This window comes from Lolium perenne, chromosome 3, assembly GCF_019359855.2.
Source record: "Lolium perenne isolate Kyuss_39 chromosome 3, Kyuss_2.0, whole genome shotgun sequence".
In the NCBI taxonomy this organism is placed as follows: Eukaryota; Viridiplantae; Streptophyta; class Magnoliopsida; order Poales; family Poaceae; genus Lolium; species Lolium perenne.
The window spans coordinates 157,976,562-157,988,486 of NC_067246.2; the positions used below are offsets into that span (position 1 = coordinate 157,976,562).

At 49.8% G+C, this 11,925-nt stretch overlaps 1 long non-coding RNA gene across 2 annotated transcripts in view; it reads left to right on the forward strand.

Moving 5' to 3' along the window:
* The window catches only part of LOC127319142 (uncharacterized), a 20,161-nt gene continuing 8,236 nt past the window's right edge, over positions 1 to 11,925 (forward strand). The window contains exons 1-2 of one of the 2 annotated variants that reach the window (XR_007862419.2): positions 1 to 133; positions 1,478 to 1,614. This is a non-coding gene — a long non-coding RNA (uncharacterized lncRNA). Of the gene's footprint in view, positions 134 to 1,477; positions 1,615 to 11,046; positions 11,346 to 11,925 lie in introns of both variants that reach the window. The other variant, XR_007862420.2, reaches the window with a different exon arrangement.

Genomic DNA, 11,925 nt, shown 5'->3' on the forward strand with positions numbered 1-11,925 from the left:
ACCAGGTGGTGCAGCAGCAAGAGGGACAAAGGAGGCATTCTGGACCGATGCCCTGAAGGCCTGACTTTGGAGCGCCCCGTGGAAAGTGATGGAGCTGGGCAGGTTCGGTGGCACACCCTCACCGTATAAAAAGGTATTGCCTCCTTTCTCCTATATATAATATCGCACCGTAGCAACGCACGGGTTTTGTCCTAGTACCTAATAATAAAAGCAAAACCGTTTCCGTCGTTTGGTCCGTATTTGTTGGTTCGTCGGTCGTTGTAATCCATCGGTATCGCTAAGAAACATAATACAACTCCAACGCGAGCCCACAGGCATCATGTTTTTTCTATTTATACAGTATATGTGTCCGTCCGTCCCTAATTCACATCCAAGCCAGAAAAAGGATCGATTGTTAGGGTCTCGGCGGGATCGATTAGTTAGGTTTCCTTGCCTCTCAAGATTGGAAGCTATCAGAGTGCTTCCTTAATTTGTACGTTTCCGTAAGCCAACCGGTAGGTTTGCCTCGCCAATCGTATACGTATACCGTGTACCGGTCGAATACTCCTTCCGTATCGCATTCTATAAGGACTTTGTCAAGTCGTCATCACCTAATACAAATAGGGGCAGGCTACGGTGTTCTACAAAAGAAAAAATAGCAATCAAATTTCGGCGCCTCATCTCCTTATTCTCCATCGCGGTGAATCAATGGTGATCCGGCATGGCGCCCTGTAGAGCAAGGTCAGCGTTGCCGTATCTGCTGATCCATGGCAGAAGCTGCATCGAAATGACGTCGATGACGATGGCCATGTCCACCTCCTTGACCACGAAGGCGGCGTCCCTAGAACAGTATCAGATGTCGCAGACAACAACCACGACTTGGATGCTACCGTACGTCGACCGATGAAAGCCTTGTAGCAGCTCGATGGCGGTGAGCGCAGCCATCATGTCGAGGATCGTGCGGCATGCATTGCCCTTCGGCTGCCGGCTTGTGTGTGTAGATGGATGTCCCGCGAAGGATGCATCTGGTGGCGGAGGATTCCGGTGATGGGTCTAGCTCTGTGGCAGTCATGGAACCAAGGTTGATCTCCTACCATCAGGCGCCCGACCAGGCGTCACAGGGATAGTGCATGCGCGGGCTTAGGCCGGAGCTCACCTGGCTGCGGAGCCGGACGAAGGAGGTCATGACAGCACGATTAGTACGCCGCCACGTTCTTTTTCGTTGGTTTAATACAGCCTACTCCATGATGGGCATCGACATCCACGACTTGCTGGTGTTTTTCAACCTCGAGGAGCTTAATATCGATAAGCTGATGTGCGGGTGGCTTGCTGAACATGGCGCCGTGACAGTTACCGTGATGACTTGTTGTAACGATTCTGATACACAATGCTAGAAACTTTTGGTCCCCATATGGTAATGCCACACCCAATATTGTATGTGTTTTTGATTCGATTGTATATTTAGGTCATGAATTTTAACCTGGAAATAAAAAAGTAGGTCTACCAGGTGGTGCGGCAGCAAGAGGTACAAAGGAGGCATTCTGGACCGATGCCCTGAAGGCCTGACTTTGGAGCGCCCCGTGGAAAGTGATGGAGCTGGGCAGGTTTGGTGGCACACCCTCACCGTATAAAAAGGTATTGCCTCCTTTCTCCTATATATAATATCGCACCGTAGCAACGCACGGGTTTTCTCCTAGTACCTAATAATAAAAGCAAAACCGTTTTCGTCGTTTGGTCCGTATTTGTTGGTTCGTCGGTCGTTGTAATCCGTCAGTATCGCTAAGAAACATAATACAACTCCAACGCGAGCCCACAGGCATCATGCTTTTTCTATTTATACAGTATATGTGTCCGTCCGTCCCTAATTCACATCCAAGCCAGAAAAAGGATCGATTGTTAGGGTCTCGACGGGATCGATTAGTTAGGTTTCCAACGATACAGCTCTCGCCGGTGCGGCGATAGTGGACACGGCGGATAAAATGCAGCGTCTGTACGGTGTGCCTCCCGCAGTCAGTCCTCTGAGGCCACGTGTGGGTCGAGATCACCGGGGTCCAAGTACCAGCAAGCGGAGGACGACAATGTGACAGCGAAACGATTTCAGGCCGGTGCCTGCAGTAATCTGATCCTAGCAAACCGGTGCTGGTGGCATGGTAGTGATATGGTCCTTTTTTTTTTTGAACAAGGGTAGGGTGCTGAGCACCCTAATAGCATTACTCATAGACATTGTACAGACAATCTGTTGATTGCTACAAATACATGGCAAGAAGAGGTGCTATGAGTAGGATTATTGCAAGGACATGTAGGTAAGACTCTGAGTCGAGTTTTAGCCTGTTGAGCAAAGGAATGCGCAATGGCATTGAGGGTTCTGTTGATGAGCCGGCGGGGCGACGGACAACCCCGGCGGGGAGCCGCTCGTCGAAGGAGCCGCACCGTGGGGAAGCCATCGGCCGCTCCTTCGTTTGATCAATGCAGGGAAGAAAGGGAGCATGTGCCGTGTTGTCAGGTCGGGGAACGAAAGATAGCGATCAAGCCCGTCGGCCGTCGCCGCCCTAAAAGATGCGTCGCGACATGGAAACTTCCGTGGAGGGTCTGTGCCTGGTGACCGCGCACCGGCGCGCGTATGTGTACGCGGACCAGTCGGAGTTCGTGGTCTGGCCTTCTTTTTTTTTTTTTTTTTTTTTGAGAAAACGTAGTCTGGCCTTCTGGGACGCGTACAAGTAATACACCTCCGAAGGCCAACCAGGTCCTTACGCCCGCCTTACGACAACATTTGGTGAGCGCCGGCGACGATTAGTCTGGCAACTCACCGCGCCCAATGCGTGGCAACGGCACCGTGTCTTCAAACAATCAAGATTATAGAGTCAGGACCGATCAAGACAACGCACAGATTCAAGAAACGGGAAACAACAACTGGCGAGAGCAACTAGATCGGCAGGCCTGATTTAAGTGCTTCCAATCTTCTCTAAGTGCGCGCGAGAGATCCAATCAGTATCGTGTAATTTTCTACAGTACTAAACCAGGATCGTTTGTCTATAGGTAAGAACATAATTTGATCATTGTTATTTATGTTGGCATGTGAGTGGATCCCATTCCAGAATGTTTTAGCTTTATCCAAAACGAGAAGGTTGCAATTGTCAGGCGGAGCTCAAAAACAGGAAAGCACTGATGCTCTAAGTAAGCATGCGGTCTTAGCTGCCCAATCTCGCCATCCTGCAAACACTCACTCCGCAATCCTTTTACTCCCTTCGTCTATGAAAAGATGTTAAAGATTTGTCCAAATTCAGTTGTATCTATATACTAAAGATGTCTAGATACATCAAATTTAATCAAATATCTGACAACTATTTATGGTCAGAGGTAGTACTATGTTGACCTCGAGTATATTTATATCCGAATTGCCCTTGCATTTTATTTAGGGGGTATTTTATTTGCACATTGTATGTGGCTGGACATGGAGACCGGGCCAGGTGCTACATGGATCATATGAGCTCGTCCAGGGTGCTTTTCATCGTGTGTGGCGACGCCCGGCAGCACTGCTCGCTCTCACATACTCTAGGCAACGGCTCGCTTAGATGGGGATCTGGAAGTCGGAAACTATAGTAGGATAGATTCAGTTAGTTAATATGGCGCATTACGGTTTGATGGGGTTATCCGTGAGGAGATTTAAATTCCAAATGTTCGCCCGTGGTGCTTTGAATATTTGAATATATCACATTCGGAAGACGTGTTTCTTAAATAAATAAATATAAGTGACAAATTGTTTTTTTTTCGCAAATTTTTTAAATCAGTCCCAAAGGAACTTGATCGCCTTCGGAAAATAGTGGAGGAGACAAGTCAGAATTCCGACCCAGCTAGCATAGAGGAGCGGCAAAGGCTCCTTCGCGAGATGGATGAAATGCTCTACAGAGAGGAAATACAATGGATGCAGAGATCTCGGATTGCTTGGCTGCGAGAAGGGGACCGCAACACTAAGTTTTTCCACCGCAAAGCTTCTGGTGGGCATAAGAAAAATACCATCAGAAGGTTGAAGAGAGAGGATGGCTCCTGGACGTCTGACCCAGCTGAGATGGAGAACCTTGCCAGAGACTATTTCCGAGTGCTGTTTACACGTGATGATGACATTCAGCCTCATATTATTGTAGACCATATTGAGGAGTGTATTGACCAAGCAGCAAATGAGCAACTATGCGCACCGTTTACTGAAAAGGAGATAAGCGACGCCCTTTTTCAGATCGGGCCTCTGAAAGCCCCAGGACCGGACGGTTTCCCAGCGCGTTTTTTGCAACGCAATTGGGACATTCTCAGGCAGGATGTGGTGGCAGCGGTTCAGTGGTTCTTCTTGGATGGGGTCATGCCGGACGAGGTTAATGACACGGCCATCGTCCTTATTCCGAAGACAAATGATCCTGCATCTCTAAAGGACTTTCGGCCTATTAGTTTATGTAATGTTATTTATAAAGTGGTGTCTAAGTGCTTGGTGAACAGATTACGGCCGCTTCTGCAGGACATTATCTCACCGACGCAGAGTGCGTTCATCCCTGGCAGAATGATAACTGATAATGCGTTGATGGCTTTCGAATGTATTCACTCAATTCAAACCGGCTCCACGGCGAGATCGAGGTATTGTGCGTACAAGCTGGATATGGCTAAGGCATATGACCGCGTGGATTGGAGATTCTTGGAGGGAGTTCTTGCGAAACTGGGCTTTCATAGTCAATGGATACCGGTGGATCATGGTGTGTGTCACCATTGTTCGTTATTCGGTTCGCTTCAATGGTCATCTGTTGGACCCCTTCACTCCTACTCGTGGGCTACGCCAAGGTGATCCGTTGTCGCCTTATTTATTTCTCTTTGTGGCTGATGGTCTGTCTTGTTTAATTAAAAGAAAGGTTCAGGAAGGAACACTAAGAGAATTGCACATCTGTAGAAGAGCTCCGGGCATATCTCATCTCTTGTTTGCAGACGACTGCTTGATGTTTTTTCAAGGGTCGGTGGAGCAGGCCTCAGTGGTTAAAAGCATCTTGAATAGCTATGAGAAGAGTACAGGCCAGCTTGTTAGTCTTGGGAAATGCTCTATCATGTATGGCGATGGCTGCCCAGATGACGTGCAACAAGATATAAAGAATATTCTCCAATATGAAACAGTCAGTTTTGAGGAAAAATATTTGGGCCTGCCCATTCCAGAGGGGTGCATGAGGAGTGGGAAGTTTAAGCCAACAAAGGAGAGGTTCAGAAAAAGAGCTACTGATTGGGCTGAGAAGTATATGTCCTCGGCTGCAAAAGAAACCTTAATCAAGTCGATCCTGCAATCGCTCCCTACATATGCTATGAGTGTCTTTAAATTTCCAGCGGGTCTGCTAGAGGATTTGACTAAAATGGTGCGTGATTTCTGGTGGGGGGTGAAGAGAATAAGAAGAAACTACACTGGATGTCATGGGATCGCCTGGCAAGACCGAAATACTAGGGTGGCGTAGGTTTCCGTGATTTGAAATTTTTTAATCAAGCACTTTTGGCAAGGCAGGCGTGGCGACTGCTTCAGTTTCCTGACAGCTTATGTGCTCAACTACTGAAGGCACGCTATTACCCATCAGCTAATCTTCTGGATACAGCATTTATACAGAATACCTCACCATCTTGGCAGGGGATTGTGTACGGCCTGGAATTACTGAAAAAGGGGATCATATGGAGAATTGGCTCTGGGACTAGTGTTCGTCTCTTTAGAGATAATTGGTTACCGAGACTGGACGCACCTAAGGTGACAGCCGTTCGGGGTATGAGGCGCAGATGGGTCTCGGACTTAATAGATCCTATCACTAGGACTTGGGATGAAGAAATTGTCAGGCAGACGTGCCATCCCTTGGATGTGGCAACAATTCTTTCAATTAGAATACCCACTAGGGCGTCGGAGGATTTTGTCGCCTAGATGCTAGAAAAGAGCGGCCAGTTCACTGTTAGATCTGCTTACCAGCTGGGGCTGCAGCCGGCTCTCGACTCGATGAGTCCAGGACAGTCCAGTTCAGAACCAGGAGGAGACAGGAAGATTTGGGATTTAGTCTGGAAGGCTGGCGTGCCCCCTAAAATGCGTATCTTTGCTTGGAAGGCAGCGACAAATACCCTCGCTGTACGTGAAGCTTTGCATCGACGTATGTCCAAGGTTGATCCGGTTTGTATCATATGTGGGCGGGGCATCGAGGACTCCCACCACGCCCTGGTCACATGCACTATTGCGCGCGTTCTCCGTGAGGAAATGCGCCAGTTTTGGCCCATGCCGAGTGAGGAGGTTTTTCTCCAATCTGGTAGGGAGTGGATACTTCGCCTCCTTGATCAGACCCCGGCAAGGAACAGGGATTATGTGATTTTTCTCCTCTGAAGAGTCTGGCATCATCGTAATAATCTAGTGCATGGAGACGGCAAAGCATCAGTGGCCGCCTCTGTCCCGTATCTCCGCAGCTATATTGATTCCTTCAGAATGTACGCTCATACTCCAGTGAGCTCTTCTGACCTGAAGGGGAAGGCAAGTGCGGAGCTGCCCAAACCATGTTCTGAGGGGCGGGTCACTGCTTCCGAGTGGTCACCGCCAGAAGAAGGGCAGATCAAGGTGAATGTTGATGCGGGCTGGGTCCCAACTTCAAGGCGGACTGGGATTGGTATCATTGCAAGAGACTCCCATGGCCGAGTTCTACGAACTGAATGGAAACATATTGCTTCATGTGCTAGTGCGGAGGAGGCTGAGGTCCTAGCTTGTCTTGAGGGCCTGGGTCATCTAATCCAATATTTTGCAGGTCAAGGTATTTTGGAGACTGATTGCCTTCGAGCCGTCCAGGTTTTGAATGCAAAAGACAGAGATAGATCTGAATGTTGGAACCTATACATGCAGGCTCAGGACATTCTGCGCGTCTACGGTGGTATCACAGTAGTGAAAGTAGGTCGTTTAGGCAATGCTGCAGCTCATAGTCTTGCTTCTTTAGGGAAGTCTGGTGCGAGTGACTCGCTATGTAATGCAGCACCGCCCTGTGTGGCGGAGTTTGTTGCAAACGATGTAACCTAACTTTGTGGAAGCGACAGGTTCCAGACGCACTCTTTTCCTCCCAGGGTACCGAAGGGGGCTGGGAGGTTTTTAATGAGGCGGCCTGTCTGCTTAATATATACTGTGATTCCTTCAAAAAAAAAATGTTTTTCGAATCTCGACTCCCCTCAAATGATTCACATTTCTTTGCTTCACCTGCTACCGACCCCAAGAGAAGTAAAGACCTTCGTGGAGTGGGGTGAGGTGGCAATGACTAGGGTTGAAAACGGAACGGAACCGGACGGAAATATATCTTATCATTTTTGTTTCCGCCTATCTTGACGGAATCGAAAACGAAATCGGAAACCCCGGAAACGAATATGGAAACGAAAATCACCGGAGATGAATATGGAGCGGATACGGGACGGATACGTTACGAAAATGAATATTTGTCACAATAAAATGGTGGCATATTACCTTGGTCTGTATACCAAAAAGGTACGTATAACGAAGTAGACAATAAGACAAGAAATATCACTCAACTTCAATAAGCGGCAATTCAACATAAAGTACTACCTCCATCACTAAAAGGGTGTCTCAACTTTGTTCAAATTTGGATGTATCTAAACCCAATTCAGTATGTAGATACATCTAAAATTTGACAAAGTTATGTCGGAGGGAGTAACAGACATAGTTTAACACTTAGACAAGCGCACGTTCACATAAATATTTTTGCGTTGACACTAAGACAAGCGCACGTCTCAACAGCTCCCTCGTTTTCATTTCCGCTTCCTTTTATGATTCTTTCGTTTCCTTTCGTTTTCCGCAAAATGTCATTTCCTTTTTCCTTTTTTGCTCTCCATTTCCTTTTTCTTCGAAAACGGACGGAAAGTTTCCCTTTCATTTTCAACCCTAGCAATGACGATGCATATGGCTCTGCTGATGTTAGCGCACGTGTAAAAGTAGCATGAATTAAGCGTTAAATAGATGAGGTAGTGGATGAAATGCCCGACATCGGAGCGCCCTATGGACGCGCTAAAGCTGACCGATTTCTAAGACACATCGCAGATTCAACAATGAGAACTTAGGGTGTGTTTGGTAGCCCGGGGGTGCACAAATTTTCCCATCTCAACCGAGATATTTGAGAGAGAACATGTTTGTTAGGTCGGGTCGGGTCTTCCCAGCACTGGCGACCTCATACGAAAAACGCCTCAGAGCCAGGCTGAGGAGCGAAGCTCAAATCGAGCTTCCCTCCTCGCCCGTGCTCTCCTCATCCCGCGAAACACTGTTTCGGGCCCCACCGCACCCCCAGACCCCCACCCGACCCGTTCATTCCCCCCTCGCACCCCTCGTCCTCCTCTCTCCCACGCGAGCGACACCTCCTCCCACCGAGCGCCGCCTCCTCGCACCGGGCGCCAGCGCCGCCTCCCTGCGCACCGAGCGCCTGCGCCGCCTCCTACCACCGAGCGCCTCCTCTCCCACGCGAGCGCCGTCTCCCTGTGCACCGAGCGCAACGACGGCGTCCACGACCATGGCTGCATCTCGCACCGCAGCTGTGCTCGCGCGATGACGGCCTCGACGACCCAGCTTGCCCTCACCACGCATGGAGGAGGAGAGGCTCAACCTTCCGGCGGCTGCTCCTCAGCGGCGGCGGCTCTCTAGCCAGCGGCGGCTCCTCAAGCCTGAGCCCAACATTACATGACCCGATTGCTTTTAAAGTTTTATGTTCAGGGACCCGATTGCTTTTTCGTTTTGTATTTAGGGACCTGATTGTTTTTTATTTTAGTATAGCACTGCTCAGGTCATACATGAGAATCAAACAACTTCTCCACTCAGAATTTCTCAACTCATACGGTCTGCCAAAATTCTCAACTCAAGTTGAGGTCAGTAGGGATGATGTGAGAAACGCTTGTTGAGAGGAGCCGACCTACCAAACACACCCTTAGTTTGTTAGACCGTTTTGCTCTCCCACCAAACCGAATAATACATCAAATTGCCACGATAACAGTTCACTCTTTCTTTTCCCTTGTCTCTGAACGAGCCCGTCCTCCCGATAAGAGAAGCCTGCGCCCAGATCTGGGGATCCCGGACGAGGCTATGGCGGCGACGCGCTGGGCGGAGGAGGTGGGGCACTCGTGGTGGACGGATGGACGGATTAAAGCAGATGAACCACGCATGGTCGAGGACGGGACGGAGCTGGAAACCAGGAAAAAAAATTAGCCCCAAATCGAGGCATCTTACCACGGCGTTGGTGTGGGTGTGACAAGCGATGAAGCGAATCCATTGTTTCCTGAGGAATTTGCTAGAGCGGCGACGTCGAAGAACACGGCCATGCCGGATCTTAAGTCGCTGGTGCAGCGGTGCTCTCCGCGTTCGCCAAGCTTTTCGACCACAAATCGGAACACATCGGCGTTGAGGTACTGATCAGTTCATCCGCTCGCTGTTGTCCCCCGACGCGGGGTGTTGTTCCCCTGGATGCCGTTCCTGCCTTCCACGAGGCACGAGCATATCCGGTGCGTGCAACGAGGAGAGGTGTTCATCTTCTCTAAGCCGCTTCTCTTCAGCCACAGCCTCGCCGGCTCACTCAAGGATGTGGACTCCTGCCTTCAGACGAGGACTACTGCAGAGAAATTACCTGAGGAATACTCCCCAACCCAGCCGCCCCCAACCCTAACCCTCCCGCACCCTGCCCTTCGCCGCCGCCGCCGGTAGCGCCGCCGGGGGCAAAGTCCCTCAGGGCGTGGCGGCGGCGGAGGCCCTTCCTCGTCGCCGCGTGGAGATCGACGGCCGGATCCCCACCTCCTCGATGCTTGGCGGAGAAGACGCGCGTGGGACGGGCGACGGCGGCGGCGGCCCTCCTCCCGTCGGCTGTCCCCTGGCGGACCGGTCAGCGCGGGTGGGATGGGCGGCGTTGCGGTCTCCCTCTTCTCGTCGGCTTCCCGCAGTACTCCGGCAGGGGTTGGTGGTGGGCGGCGGCCAGACCCTCGGTCTGCGCCATGCCATCCACCCCCGCCTCTCGTTGGTGCGTGGAGGCGATCTCGGGCATCTTCCGCGACACGAGGGCGCCCGGGGCAGCAGCCTTGGGTTTGACGGAGGAGGTGGCCTCTTCTTCGCCGGAGAGGGTCGGCCTGCGGTTGGTGGTGGTGGATTTTTGATCTATCATCGCCATCTGACGGTGAGACGGATGTGCATGGAAGCCGGCGATGGTGTCGCCGATGGAGGGTTGGGTTGGCCAGCCCGGGATGGTCGCCGACGTGGGGGTCCGGCCTGAATAAAGGCGGCGGCCCTAGGGCCTCTCTTGCGTGAAGAGGAGGACCTACCGGAGGCCTGGACTCGTGATCTGGCCAGAGGGTTGAGTTCCGGAAGGCTCCGCCGGCGAATGTAACAGTGCTTTGCCTGGAGTTTGCTGGATCGGAGGTATTCGGTCGTGTGCACCCATGCGTTTATTCCGACCATTTGGTTCTGGAGGGAGCGGCGCGAAGCTCTTTTCCTGTGTTGACATCAAGTGACTATGGATCCATGATGAAAGTAGGAAGAAGAGAATTTCATGAAGGCCGGAGGGGAGGACTAGCTAAGGGAGGTTCAAGTCTCCGCGCTGTTGAGGGGCTTGCTTGGTGTCCGGACTTCACAGCAGCGGTATGAAAGTGGGGGCGACAATACATGTGAAGCGCGGAGTCCTACCTTTCAGGGTGAAAACTCAAGGTCTGGCCTTAACTGGTTGTGCCTGGCAGTGACCTTAGTGGAGGCATTGTTTTGAGAGTGGGGACTATCTTCAGGGTGAAAACCTAAGATCTTTGATCGGGCGACGACGGTGTTGGAGCACTGTTCCCTTCTTGGAGGCGTCGTTTTTTGGAGAGTCTGCAATTCAGCTGTTGTCATGGTGGTGGTTGTATTGCTGTTGTTAGGTCGGTGATACTGTAGCGGGACTTTTGTTTCTTAGTTTTCTTTTCCTTTTTTTGGCTGTGTGCATCCGTAGTGCCATTAGGGTGGTGCGTTGTTGCAGAGGCTGAGTGTAATTGGTATCTCTCGATATTAATATATTCCCTTTATCGAAAAAAAAGACGAGGCCTGCTATGGCGCCGTTCCGGTCGGGTCCATCGCACTCTCGGTGGACTTGGCCCTCGGCATCTCCAAGGGTCAACGGGTGCTCTGCCTTGGCATGCGCACGTACAACACGGCCTCGAGCAGCTCCGCATCTTCAAGCGTCAGCTCGCGCTCGCCTTTCCTCCACGCGGCGTCATGGCGCGATTTCGCTTGGCGCACAGATGGGCTAATTCCAAGATTCAGTCTACGGATGCTGATTGAAGACTGTTGCATGTCTAGGCTGGGCTCTCTATCTCAATCTGCTTCAGTGAGGAAGGTAAACCTGAATACTCAAATTTAATTTGTGTTCCAGGTTTAGTTAAAGTCTAATTTTTTAAAGTTTGATTAAATATTTAGCAAAAACTATCAATGTCTACATTGGAAAATATATAGTATTAGAATCATCATAAAATATATTTCTATATTATATAGTGTGGTTGTTGATATTTAAACTATATTTTTGATCAAACATAATAAAATTTAACTTCGGATAAACCCAGAACGCGAAGTAAATAAAAAAGGAGGGAGTAAGAGGAAGAGACAAGAGTATAAAAATATAATATTATATTACACTTAAAATAATACAAATGTCTAAAATAGTCGATTAAGTAAATAAAAAAAGCATATGAAATAAAAAATTAAACATTACAACAAAAATGTTAACTACAGTGGGTTACACGGGTCGATCGACTTTGGAGAAAAATTTAATTCCCATATATTTCTATCGAAATGTTTATTCTTTCTCTCCCATTGCAAGGCACAAACACTATATATATTGTACGGTCGATCGATCTAAGCCCATCCCAACGTCCGTGTACGTCATGTGAGAGATATTCGATCACACGCCATAACATAAC